At 36.3% G+C, this 14,896-nt stretch overlaps 1 protein-coding gene across 1 annotated transcript in view; it reads left to right on the top strand.

The window, feature by feature from the left end:
* Positions 1–14,529, top strand: part of Oamb (Octopamine receptor in mushroom bodies) — a 767,418-nt gene extending 752,889 nt beyond the window's left edge. Inside the window, exon 5 of the mRNA XM_067144416.2 lies at positions 12,520–14,529. The gene's annotated coding sequence lies outside the window, so the exon portion shown is untranslated. The remainder of the gene's footprint in view (positions 1–12,519) is intronic.
* The last annotated feature ends 367 nt before the right edge of the window (positions 14,530–14,896 follow it).

Here is a 14,896-nt window from a genome sequence, read left to right on the forward strand (position 1 = left end):
TTTTTACTTTTTACTTTAAAGACACGGATCGAAAGAATAACATGTAATTGTGGGTGGATATTGACTATACACATCGATTATGCAAGGGACGAGATTGACACTGACACATACACAATGATATACTGATTTGGATTAACAACGGTTACTAATCAACAATAAGTTAACACACCAATAAACTAAAATACAGTTCAATATATACCAAAATTACACATTTTCATATCATCAAAATATATTAAAATACCGCATAATCATAATAAAACATAATTGAGTACTGAGAGTCCATTACCCTTCTAGTGAAATGTTCACTAAAGGAGAAAATAAGAAAACAAACTCTCTTATACGTTGAAAAATTAAATAACGCCATCAATATTCATATGATAAGTGATTATAATAATAAATAAAACAACACTGGAAAACCTCTTGTAATGAAGAAATCATGGATTCAGCCATCATTATGGCCAAAGAAACATATACCAACAACGACAACGTTGTATCCGCTGCCTGATTTCCTGAAAATAACGTATAAAGAAGACATGTACTAATTAACACAACTATATATCATATCACTATAGCATCGTCTCCAAGTCCGGACTTCATCAAGGTAAAAAGCTGAAAATACGATCAAAGCTACAATCAGCATGTACTGCTTACAACTTAGTAACATAGGAAGATTAGATGACTTCCGTAGGTTATTCCTTTCAAATTACTTTTGCTTATAAGATCACCTATTCAATATTGTTTTTCATGTTCGTAATTGATCCAATTATCTCCGAGGATAATACATCAGCTTATCCAAATTTGACAGTCACAAAAGTAATTCCTGAACTATATAATCCATCACATAAGTATTTCGAAGACTCGGCTGAATAATTCATTTACATGGTATACGCCTACGCGTCATAAATAAAAGGATATACTCAAACCTCGTGTAGCGTTGTCACCCAACACTCCCTACGCATTTATGTGGTTACTATTTATCCATGAAATTCCATAACATTCGAAGACACTAATACTATCCTTAATTCACATTGTCGTAGAACTGTATTCCTCTCTTAAATATTAGTACGTCGGTGAAGAACACATAAACAAATTGTGGGGTACATTGGTTTGTAAGAGCATACATCGCCTTTTACGATCGCACCGCAGATGGCATTGACTTAGGGATTCTTTGAAAAAGACAATTTAAGTAGATTCGAAACACTTGGTTAGAGGAGAGACCAGTTCAGAATAAAAACAAATGCAAATACTTGGTTAATGAGCAACAAAATTTTATGTTTTCTATTATCTAACATTATATGGGTTTTCTTAATCAGTAATAAAAGTATTAAAAAACCATAACTGGTGACCACGACGTGATAAAATATATCAACATCTCACAGAGACTGCGCCAAGCGTTGTCAAAACACCAGAGGTGGATAAATTTAGTATTAAAGTTCCCTCGTTCTGGGTTAAATACCCCTTAAGTGGTGACTGACGTGATCACTGCACTGTTTTCCTTATCATCTTCGGCTAGGGGTATCTGGTAGAGTACATTAAGAAGGTCAATGGAATTTACATCTTCTGTGTGAGGAATTGGGTAGGGATAATGAAGAGTCCGGTTATTAAGACGATGGTAATCTATACAAAATCTCCACTGGCCATTTCACTTTGCTACCATGTGAGAGAATTGGCTAGAGGAGAGGCCAGTTAAATGTAAAAACAAATGCAAATACTTGGTGAACAAACAATAAAATGTGGCAGTTTTACAATACAACTGAAGAGAGTAAATTGCGTTATATAATTACCATGAATTTTTACTGCACATGTTATAAATGTTGCCGCCGGGTAATGCTCAACTGTAACATTAGGAAATAAAATTTGAAATTTGAAATAAAAGTTTATGTTGTCAATTGTGTAACAACATATAGGTTTTCTTAATCAGTAACAAATGTTTTAAAAACCCATACCAACCACGTCTAATAACCTTCTCTTGGAAGAACTGTCTTCCATTCTATTACTGAGTTCAACCTGTGAATCACACTTGTATTTGGTTAGGACTTCGTAATTTACCTCGGATAATATAAATGATCTCTGCCTCTCAAAATCAAAGTGAAACTCATCTCGCACTTAATTTTCTTGAGATGACTCTAATCTTCCCTTGGAGTACACATTATCAGCCATAATACATTAACAGTAACAAGAAAATTTCATAAAATCCGATTCTAGTACATAATACAGTAATAATATTTGGCATAACTGATTGTGAACTACACATTAATGTTCACTCTTTATGATGACCCTCAACTTCTTCTTCAAATGGTATACACTCATTGTAGTCCGGCCAAAGTACCATACTAATTTAATTCAAATAACAAGAAATAAAAGAATGGAATATTCCAATAAAATTTAAACAATAAGAAAGTAATGTATCTTGTACTCAACATTCTGCAGTGATAATCGGTTGGAGACTTCCATTCACATGGTTTTACATGGTATTAACATTACATTTTACTCCCTTGTCTCCTTCACATTTTAACAATCAATCATCATTTCTTTCTTGTTATTTCTGTACCTCAAACTTAATAATATTATACACATATTCACACACAGTGTAACATGCAATGAATTCTGGGAAAGAACCTGTCCTCGCTTGAGTTTAAGAACCATGAGATTTAAAAAAACGTTATACAATCGTGTGCAAATTACTCTTGGCATATGTTTATACACTATATTCTTCATTTCCACTGTTATTTTTGCAATTACTAACCAGCGTAATCATCACCAATCGAAACTTCTTCCAACCAGCTTCCCAATTCCACTGATTATTACGCGTCAGAATTCGCATATATGATGAGCAAAACAATATGTCTGACCTCTAGTAAGTACAGGTAAAGACTGACCAAGTGACCACTTCCTATTATGCCAATAAACATTGCCTAGCCTGTCCATTTCTTGCGTCACATATGACACGAATTTTTTTTTTGCGATGCATTCGTATGATTATCAGAAAAAAATAACTCAGGCTCTTTTCCAAATTCTGGATAAAATAACACTCGTCTAAATGTTCGTAACTCCAATTCATAAAAATGTTATCAGATAACATCACCTTCATATATTTTTCTTCTTCTTCTGTCAATGTGTCTATCTAGTCAGTGTGAATACCATACCTATTTAATTTACATTAAACGCACTTTAATTCTCCAAATATAGAATTACACCAATCGTTCTAAATGTAGTTGTCTACAGTTGTTCCGTGACTCAAATCTTCGGCAATGTACAAATAACATAATTGACCACAATGATTACTTTTAATCAGCACACACACTCGACATAGCTTCTCCATCAACCAACACATGGAAATATTAACTAATTTACTGCAACTCCGAGTGTTTCTCAGTTCACTGCAACGAGATTTTAGCTTCTCGCACATTACAGTTCGTAATGAAATGGGACAATACATACATACATACATACATACATACATACATACATACATACATACATACATACATACATACATACATAACGGGAACTGTGGGTATGTGAGGTCTTCAGATGACATGGGAAGTTTTGTTTTTCAACAAAATTATCATTTTAATAACATACAAAGTAAGAACACTAAGTGTAAAATTCTGGTTCCCTGGCTTCTCTCATGACCTAAAATAATAACTGATAGGAGCATATCGAAACCATAAGTTATCTGCCTATACCTCATACTACAGTATTCTTAATTTTTCTGCAACGGAACATACAACAGCACGTCATTTCAAGTGAAGGAAGGATAAAGAGATGACAGAAAAGGATGGCAAACAGTCTTAATCCCTTTTGCGGTATCTCTGTAGAATCTTCTTATATAGCATGTCCTCTATCCTTTGTTACATTCTAGAAACATCGCTTGATATTACATTTCCCATCTTCGCGAGACATATAAAGTAAACGAAGTCACTTTGATGGAGTTTTAGAGCTCACAAAGGAGATAATCTGTCATTCTTAGATGATATTCTAACAATCGTCTCGTGGATGTGAGCAGCATTTCAGACACCAAATTCTTATGGTCGGCATGTATATATAATAAAATATAATATAATAAAGGAATTTTTCTCCGTTGTGATATCGAGCATAGGCTACTCTTTCCCAAATATGTTCTTCCAAGTGAACTGAACACTGCTTCCCTGCTTCGGCTAGAAATTTCCTAGAAATGAAAATACAGTTGTAATACACTGACCAGACGTCTCTTATTGTACGGCACAGTTCCGAGTTTTAACAAAGCGTCCATTCTTTTTCGGAAATATATCTCGGGACGCCAAAACATCCTATATTTATGGATTTAGTTACAAAATTAGTGAGCTGACAACTATGCACTCCCAAGAAATCTGCGAGTGTTTTGTTGATAAGTTAAAAATGTTGCTTGGTTACAGCAGAACCTGGAACATGTTTAACCAATGAAATAGTTTTCCTCATCTAGGACAAATGCCTAAAAGACCTGAAGTCCTTCGAGAGTCCTTATGTAGAAGTTCTTCTCATATTCTTGCGCAACTTTAAGTCCACATTGCATGAAGTAGAACAGAAAATCGAAGTTGGGAAGAGAACAGCTATAGGCCATAGATGCAAGGAAACCTCTCACCAACTTGCAATCAAATATTCTGTAAAATAATAGTAATTTATTATATGAAAAAGTAGTAGAGAAAAAATCTGAAAACACAAGCGTTGAATGCCCGTGGATTGAAATGTTCAAGCGCTTTTGCTCTGCATAAACACCGTGATAAAACACTGGATTTGGTTCTTGATTTCATGTTGCATTTACATAGAACTAATATCTGCCTAGAAGTGAAAATGTAAAACCACAGAAAACCATTTTCAGGACGGCCGACGATGGTGTTTGAACAGACAGGTCTCCCGAATCCAGAGCTTCACTCCATAGCCGCGGCGCATTAACACGTACGGCGACTCCGCTCGGTAATACTAATGGTAATAGTAATAACAACAATAATAATAACAACATATGCCTACCCCGTAGTCGCGTTTCGGGGAATGGAGTCAGGGATGAACTGAAATGAAAGTACATGATTTAGTTAATAACAACAACGTTTGGAGTTTTTTGCAGTAATAACGATTTCAGAACATTTTAAACAAGTGAGTTTTAACTGCTATGATCAGAATCAGACTTTTGTGACGGTCTGATCATAATTTGTGTAACAGGAAGCCCAAAATTAACATCTCAATAGAGAAATCCATTTGGGTAGACCCAAACTGTGTTGTAGTGATCAAGTTGCTTGGGATCTTCAGGAAATACTAGGATCTGAAGAGCAAGTTTTGGATAGACAGAAAACCATCGTAAAAACCTGAAATTGCGGCAAACAACTATTAGGCATTAATGGCCATACCATTAATATGAATTATAATAATAAACGTAATAAAGTCAAGTGCCATCGCCTCGTCGGACCTCGATCTACTAATCGACAGCTGTCTTCCTTAATGCAGGGGAGGAACTTTCTACCATTTTGTCAGTTTAGGAGATTAAGGCCACGTAAATGTCGAATTATATAGTTAATAAATTATCTTTGGAAGGCTAATCTTATGTTCATGGCAAGCTCCTAAGCAGTAGCTCAAAAAAAATGTGTAGATCAATGAGATGGAGGAATGCACTGGAGTTTAGTATTTTATTGAAACGTCAATATGGTCAGATCATTGCCCAGAATCAATATTATTTGTTCAATGATACTTAACCGTATCCAGGAAGCAATTGAAAAGCAATAGGAAGAGTCATCCCAGTTGAACAGGGGGTTTCAGAAAGACTCGCAGTTTTTGTGATCAGGTGTTAACACTGACAACACAGATTGAAACAGGATTCCAGAAAGGACTGAAGACTGCTGCAGCTTTTGTCGACCTTACATCAGCCTACGACTTGGTCTGGAAAGACGGACTGTTCTTCAAGTTTGTTCAAGCATCCCTTGTCAGAAGCTAGCATCCCTACTAAACAACTTGTTATCCAACCGCCCGCTTGCTGTATTTCTGAACGGTGAAAGAAGCATGTGGAGATCTCTAAATAATGGTTTACGTCAAGGGTCAGTATTATCTCCCATTCTATTTAATCTTCACATCTGTGACCTGCCAAGGACAACTTCAAAGAAGGTGCAATATGCAGATGATCTAGCTTTAATTACTCAGAGTACGGATTTGGCACACTGTGAGAATGTACTTACAGAGGACCTAGCTACGATGTGTGACTATTTCCACAAATGGAGACTCCAGCTAAATCCTAGTAAAACGGAAGTAACAGCATTCCACTTGCATAACATGGAAGCTCATCGTAAGCTACATGTGGTTTTTAACGGAACAGAAGTCTCCCACATCTTCTTCCGAAAATATCTGGGTGTCACACTGGATCGATCCTTGTCGTTCAAACAGCATTGCCTGAATCTTTCAAAAAAGCTGAATACAAGAGTAAATCTGCTGCATACACTAGCGGGTAGCAATTGAAGTGCAGATGCAAACACCCTTCGCACTGCTTAACTTTCTCTAGCATGTACGGCTGGTGAGTACTGCGCTCTTATATGAGAAAACAGCGTATATTCGAGCAAGATTGGCGTACAGCTCAATGGAACCATGATAGTTGTTACTGGTATAGTGAGGTCCACTGCTACTCAGTGACTGCCTGTTTTAGCAAATATTGCTCCTCCAGGTCTGAGGAGAAAAGCAGCGAAACTACGGTTGCTTAAGAAGATCTTAGCACACAGGAACTCACTCTTATTCAGTGCCTTACGAGAACAACCTGTGACGAGGTTAAATTCGCAGAATTCCCTCTGGACTGATATATACACTCCCATGAAAAATTCAGTATAACAGCAGAATCTAGACAGCGATGGAAACAATGTCCACCCACCAACGACTTTCTGATTAAAGACCCAACGAAGAAAGTGCCAGGTTTCGATATCTTCCTTGACATGAGTGGTCAAAACTCAACCGTTTCAGAACAGGCCACGGCTGGTGCCGATATATGATGACAAGTGGGGATATTATGAATGTACTGCGTGTGAGTGTAGTGCTGAGAGGCAGACATTGCTTCATGTTGTTGAGAGCTGTTCACTGTCAGCGTTTAAGGACGGTTGACGGGTTCTGCATGAATTGACACCAAGTGCAGTGGACTGGTTGTCGAAGCTGGACATTCTAGTTTAATTATTTCTCTATAATAACTTATATGTTCATTGTATATATTTGCACATTATGCCTGTAAATGTCATACGATAATAATTATTATTAATATTTGTTCATGCTTGTAAATCAACCAACAAGACTTTTGTTCACTTAACAGGTCCTTATCATCTATTTCCGCCTTCTCGCATAAATTTGACCTTTTTATATGAGAAGAAATCCTGTTATTTCTCTTGTACTTGGGATAATATACAATCTAACTCGAACAAATTTCACTTATCACGTATTACCCTTAGCAATTTCACAAAATATATTACAAATTGATGTACAGCTCAGTGTTTGCATTTTTTTTGTTCATGTCTCAGTAAAGTTGTTGGTGCAATCATGATCATCTAGCGGAATGGCAGCCGAATGGTTGGGTCCCTAAAAATCTGAGCGGTCATCTAAGTACCGATCTGCAAGGGTGACATTATTACGTGTAACGTTGCCCAACGATGCTTGGCAGAGCACATTCTTCTGTGCAACTGGAAACAACTATAAGCTATAGCCAGAGGTCTGCCTTTTACAAGGCCATTAACCCTAGAAGTGCCGAGTGTTTTTCCCTAAATGCCAGGACATTTTCGCATGGATTACACATTTATGTTTTTAACTAATTTATGCACGCTTAGATAGAGAAAAATTAGACATGTAGCATACCATATTACTCGGAAAGCTTTATTTAACGTGCTTATATAAGTAATAGATAATTTACTTACTTATCTGGTGCGTATCAGGCGATCAAAATTTTGGAAAACTAATTTTTTTTTGTTTTCAAATCTTCAAGTTCGCTGTTAGTAATAAAAAACACTCATTTTAAAAAATCACTATATACAAAATACGGGGAATTTATTCTAGTTTTTAAAAATATTTCGTTCTCAAAAGTAAACACTGAAATAAAACCACAAAAGAATTAAGAAGTTCCGAGCTGCACACAGTTCCGTCAGCCACGGAGCACTCCTGGGAGTCATTCTCGGAGAGTTCTCTTTTCCTGCCAGGCTTCATAGGCGTCCCGAAATGCTGCAGTTTATGAAAACATTCACGGTGCATCCCATATTTATTAGAATGGCAGTGCAATTTTTCATTTCGGAGACAGTTGCACCAAACCCTGATTGATTGATTGATAGATTGATTGATTTAAAACAGGATCGCATACGAGAAAATGCCTTCATTTCTTTAGAATCTCTTTTAGTCTTCATTTTTTCGCTACTCTTTCACCAAGAACTTCCATATAAAATCCGTAAAGAACAAGTAGAAGTACATAATGGATGTACTGTTTCGGGGCGTACAGTTCCTAATGCCAGGATTTCTTACGCGGAACTTCACAGAAATATCGAACTCCTGTTCGGGTGGATAAAACCTGCACCACGTTCGTGTTACAGAAACATTATTAGCTAATTAAACGTCGGCAGGCCTGCTCTCTTCATTGGAATCACTTTCAACTTTAGATTATGGTATATAATCTTCTTTGCTGTCAGAAGAATCATCAGCTAAAGGAAATATGTCACTGGAAGAAGAATCATCCCAATCATCTCAAAGAAATTCGCGAATATCACTTTAATCATGTAGCTCATCTACCATGATGACAGCTTACACTTCAAAAGAAAGAGTTTAAAAATAAACTCAATAACGTGTTGAAAGACAACGAAAGATATTCACAGAAACTAACAGGAACAGCGAGCGAGCGCGAAGTTACATAGCAAATGAGACGACAGGAGGATGAGGCAAGAGTAGCTGATTTTATACCTACCCTGACCTTGACTGAGTAATTTCCGGCTGGTGAGGAATGTGTGATGAAAGACTTGAAGCTTCCTCTTTAATGTCTTACTTGTTAAAATAGCGTAAGTGAACGATAAATGATGTTATAAGTGATTAAGCGAATGCATGTACAATGCGTCGCGCGTGCGACGTTGGCATTCTAGTGACACTCTATTGAGTCGCAAGCGCGACGTTTGGCAGTTCTAGGGTTAATTTAGCTTTCTCTGTGTTTGTATGGGGGAGGTATGTAACCGATCCGTGGGCTAATGATGAAACGATACTGGATTAAGGTAATATCAAATGTACAAACTATTAGCCTGACTTAATGGGGTAAAGTGCTCTATTTATTCATCCCCGTTGAGTGAATTCGATTACGGTTCAATATGCTGCTATCTGAAGATACAAACGAAACACGACTTATTGGCACGTAAGGGGACTCTTGCGGGACAACATTTCCGGAAGTTCGGCTTCTCCGAAGACCATAGGAGTAGTTAGGGGAACTTCAAATCATTAATATTAAAAATATTAAATAACTTATAAAGGGTTTGGCCAGCATTAATCGTATTGTGGCACTGTATTCAACTGGAGAGTGTAATACATGAGAAATAAATAGACATATCTTCGCTTCTGTAATCACCAATGATTTCATAATCCTCCTTACTGACACACATGCAGCAGAAAAAGTAAAATTATTTCTAGAAAGGAAACATTGTCCTCAGCATATAAACGGAAAATTATTAAATGTACTTTGTAATGAAATTTTCGACAATATCAATTCGAAAATTGTACAGACCCTTTTTTGATATTTTTATAAATAGTGTCAGACATTTAATATGTTCTTATGCTGCCAGCTTGAGGTTAATTTCACACGTAACTGTTTCCACCGGACGGTAAGTCACTTTTCAGGCGTAACAATTGGCCGGATCGACTTTTCTCCGACGGCGACCGAGTGTCTGTCGTAGAAGCCACTGCAACACACTATCGCCACGTGAGTAGTGGTGAGCACGAATCAGTGCAAGTTTTCACACGCTACTGCGAATCGCTATTCTGGCCGGACCAGTTTGCCAAATACTGTCGAATAGTACAGAACAACAACAGTTGCACCTTTTAAATATTTGATTGTACTGTGCAATCGAAAATGGACTTCGATGTTGGTACAAAGGAAATTGTAAGTTTGAGGCAAGAAAGGACTGTATGGTGAAATAAAAACCATGAAATTTACATGAAGAGCAAAACGTGCCTTCATCACTTCATTTTTACTTTTCTTTACACTCATCATTATACCATAAGCTTTGTTTATTTTCCCTTCTCTTTCTCACAACCAATTTTTTTTGCCAGCTACTTCTATTGATCTTTCAACTATTCTTGTTGCTTCAACTATGTTATTATCCTCTATCATAATCTCAAATTTCAGAAGTTTTCCCCCTATAATAATCCCTGAATTCGTCTCTATGTTCCTCACTCCACCTGTACCTTACTAATTTTCTCTGTACATAGTTCAGATGATATTGTTTTCCGGTTTACCTTCGTCTCTTTGTAATCGGATAGCAACTTGGAAATGATGAGATGCTGTCCAAATTTTTACCTGAATGTCCTTATCATAATTTAGAGCTTCCCGAGAATTTGAAAGCCTAATTTATTTAAGGGCTGTAACGGTCTAGACTACAAGATTACTTTTGAATCGGTTTTTTTGAGAAATGGTGTAAGTCCACTTTTTTAATTTCGAGTTATGAACACCGTTACGCAGGTATTCTAAACTAAAACGCATCATGTTATACAGAAATGATACAAGTCCAATAATTTCTTATCCTAACATCACAAATTTTAAAATCATGTTAATTTTGAGAAATAACACATGTCGACGACTAACTGTTACGAAGGATGTGGAAATAGAGGAGAGTGGGAGCATCTCTGCCTGTGCCTGGAAGTGTTGCATTAAAACGTTAATATGGAGGAGCCATAGTGTATACAATATTAAATAGAAGGAAGAATCCACCTTTCAATACTATGTTATTAAGTCGAACCAAATAGAAGTCCCTGTTCATTTGGGACCGGCTTCAACACATTTGAACCAACCGCAAAATCTCTCCCTAAGATTTATAAGACTGACGTCCCCATTCGACCAATTAATAATTACAGACCCAGCCCTCTTTACAAATTAGCACAAATCAGCCGGCCTGTATACTCTGTCTTCGCTTCTTAAATCTGTAAATCTGCACATAAGTATAATAAACTGAGCTAAACTACACTCTTACCTCATATCAAATACTTGAAATGTCATTTCGCAGCTAACCAGGCGTTGTACCGGGTAAACGCGTTTTGATTGACACGACTGAACTCGTCCACTCTAATGATTCTTATTACGAATACGTCTGGATTTATAAGGTTTGATTTTTAATAATTTTGTAGCATTATGTGCAGAAGTTCCGGTCTAGAAAGCCAAGAATAATGGCCGAGGGGATTTGTCGTGCTGACCACACACGACACCTCGTAATCTGCAGAATTTGGGCTCAGCAACGGTCGCGTGGTTTATGTGCAGAAGTCACTGCAACTCCAACTTGCTGTGTTAATTTCGATAGTGATTTTCGTGCCGAACGTTGAAGTTTCTCGAAATTTAGTCTAATTTTCCTTCTGTTGACACGATATGTCTTCGCGGGAAATGAAAGACAGGAAGCGAGCCAGACAGTCAGGTGGGCCGCGGTTGTGCGGGAAGCCAGCCAGCCGGCCTTGGTTCAGCCGCGTGCGAGCTGTCAGGTTTTATCCGGGAAACCCTGTGTGACAGCAACTGTACTTCCGGCTGAATGTGTGCTGTGTGATGAATGGTGCTCACATTAGAAAACTGTAACGTATGAACAAAACAAAACCAAAACCTAACCTAACCTAACCTAACCTCACTTCATCTCATCTCATCTCTGTAAGAGCTTTGGTCTGCAAAGACAGCTACTGCCCAGTCAGAAGGCCTGTAGGTACTGGAGTGCAACTTGATCAGTGTGACATCCTCAGTCGTATTGCTTAGTTTTCGTGTCCGGGTCACTGCCTCTCATGCTGTATGTTGGCCTGACGGTACTGAATGAACCCCGTTTCAGTCCTCAGTCCAAAGTTGAAAATCGCTGGACTGGTTAGAAATCGAACCCAGAGCCTCCGGGTAAGAGAGAGAGACGCTACCGCTACCCTGCGGAAATGAGAAAATAATAGTAGGTAAACAAATATTCAGATTAATGCGGATATGATCTAGTTTTTAGCACATAGAAATTAAGGTGCCCTGAAACTTAACACAGAAATGGACATTTTAACGCACTGCTATGAAGGGTAACAGGTCAACAGGGGTTGATTACTTCGTTGTATTTCCCCTTAAACTAACACTCGTTGATACTACCTCTTTCAGATGTGTTACTGTTAAGCATATTAATAAAAGTAATTGTGTCGTTCTATAATAACAGGATTGCACCACCTTTACCAATTGGTACAAAATATTTTTAACAAAATATTTCCAAATTAACTTTGAATCTACTGGAACAGTTTAACTCATATTAATCTATAAGTAAGTTAAGGATATCGTGTATGTTTCTAACATGTTCTATTCTACTCTTTCAGATGCTGCTGCACAATGTTTGACTTCCGAAGTGACCAAAGCCGACACAAACCACTTGCACTGAAGAAAAATACCACCTCTCCCTACGTCAAGAGGACAGCAAATTTTCTGATATCATGCAGTAGGGAGATGCGTTATATTTTCTTCAAAACATGCAATGAAATCAAAGCATGGTTTTGTGTTTTAATCTTTCTTCGTGTACATGTGTGTAAATATATGTTATACAGTACCTGTTTCACTAAAGATTTATATTTCAGAAAATTTATATGTTTGTCAAATAAGATGAAATAATGTTTTATCTTTTACATACATCATTCCGAAGAAAATCTTTAAGATATATGCACTGTTACACATCAGTCATAACGATTGATAATAATCCAAAGATAAATGTTTGATGAAAGGAAGTACAATGCCACTGGCCAACAAAATAAAACTAGTTACTTACGTGTGTGCTTTAAAATTCTTAAAGAAATCGGAATGGTTAATAAGTCGTGATGTCTACGCTTCAAGAAATACCAGTGCTAAAATATATGATAAATTAAGACTATACATGTTGCAGTAACTTGAGTAATGTGACATAAATATGTAAACTATTTTGTGAACTCAAAGATGGTTGCGATAATTCTTTTTTATTATTTAATCAAAGGAGGACGTAGAGTCATATCATTAATGCATCAACAGAAATGTCATTGACGTCTGTTTAAAATTGTATAATTGACTGTGCTAAAATATTTGGGACATTACAAATATGTTTATAATCAATTTTAAAATATTTATTACCACAGTATTAAATCACATACAGTTATATATATATATTCATAAAATTACTGTGGTTTTAATATTTTATGATACCGAAATACAATAATTTACTGATATCACAACTGCATAAATAACGGGTATTGTGTGTATAGAATAATGTTCCCATCCATAACATAAAAATGTTGTCCATAATGTCATAATCATTCATGTGATATTGCTGTTGTTATTATCATAGAATTCATTTCCTTATTAACATTATTTCTCTTTTAATTTAGTTAAATTAACCCATTGGTGCCCAAGAAATCTTTGGTATTATTATATTTGCATTATTAATGTACTATTTTAAATATTTTTTATATGTTCAGATAGGTTGCCTGCAGATTATTACTCTGTGTTCCTCTAAGTTCTATATCTTTCAGACTATAAAAGTATTTAAGGAACAAGCTATCTTAGTTTGCACTAGAAATCTTTTTAAAAATATATTTTAAGAACTCGTCGCCTTATTTTAGTAACTTCTATATTTACTCACAATTTTTGATACATATATTCTTACTGTGGATTCCCTTTCGATAATGTTACACTTGAAGGAATTGAATTCCACAAGTATTATCAAATACTTACAACTTCATGAATATATTCTCAATTGGTAGTTTTACTTGCAAAGATTATAACGGCTATTGAATGTCATAACGAACAAGTTTTGAAATGGACACAAATCTGTATTCTGGGCACTAATGGGCCAATCAATCTTCCTTTCGTGCCATGTTGTGAAAGAGTTAACTTATAGTATAACAGTGTATCTCCGATTACTACATATTATTTGAGTTTCGCCTTACAAGATACGGATCTATTTCAATATTGAACAGAAATTACGGAGAAACAGTGGTTTACTGATGCCAATCAACTGATGGCTGTGTGTATTTATTTGTTGATGTGATGTAAGTGTATTTTTCTCTTGGGATATAAGCCCATGTTTGTCTCGCAGTAAACAAACTCTGTATGTTTATACCGAGTCATCATAACATACATATATTATATTTATCTGAAAATATAATCCATATAACTGTTATTTCGACTTCCACTCAGTAATCATGAGGCAGTGTACTGTGCGGAAGGCGAAAAATAGATCAGTCCACTTCACAGAAACTTCATTAAAGTCATTAACCATATTCTTGTATTGTATGTTGTTTTGTTTCTAATTTCATCCATGTAAACATTTTGTAATGACTTGGTTATCAAATAATTGACTTACCTTCCAGCATGCTCCTCTGACGATTTGGAAGCTTTATTTATCTGTACATCGCACACATGTTATTCCCAATCCCGTTCCCATCTATAATAATGTATAATAAGTACAACGTCTGTAAACACAGCTAATTGGGACCCAGGAGATTTCGAGTATTAAACTTGTTGTAACGAAAGAACTACAATTTACAATTTTATAAAACACTGCACAATCGCACTTTATACTACTGAAGAGTGTTGAAATCGAATTCAACGTCTTTAGTCGAGTCATTCTTTTTGACACAGGCTCCCCTTAATTTAATGACGATGGTTCTATTGTCAAGTTTACAGGATTACATACACTATATGATGAGAGGCATTCCGACATCTACCTCA

This window comes from Anabrus simplex, chromosome 3 (genome assembly GCF_040414725.1).
Source record: "Anabrus simplex isolate iqAnaSimp1 chromosome 3, ASM4041472v1, whole genome shotgun sequence".
NCBI lineage: Eukaryota > Metazoa > Arthropoda > Insecta > Orthoptera > Tettigoniidae > Anabrus > Anabrus simplex.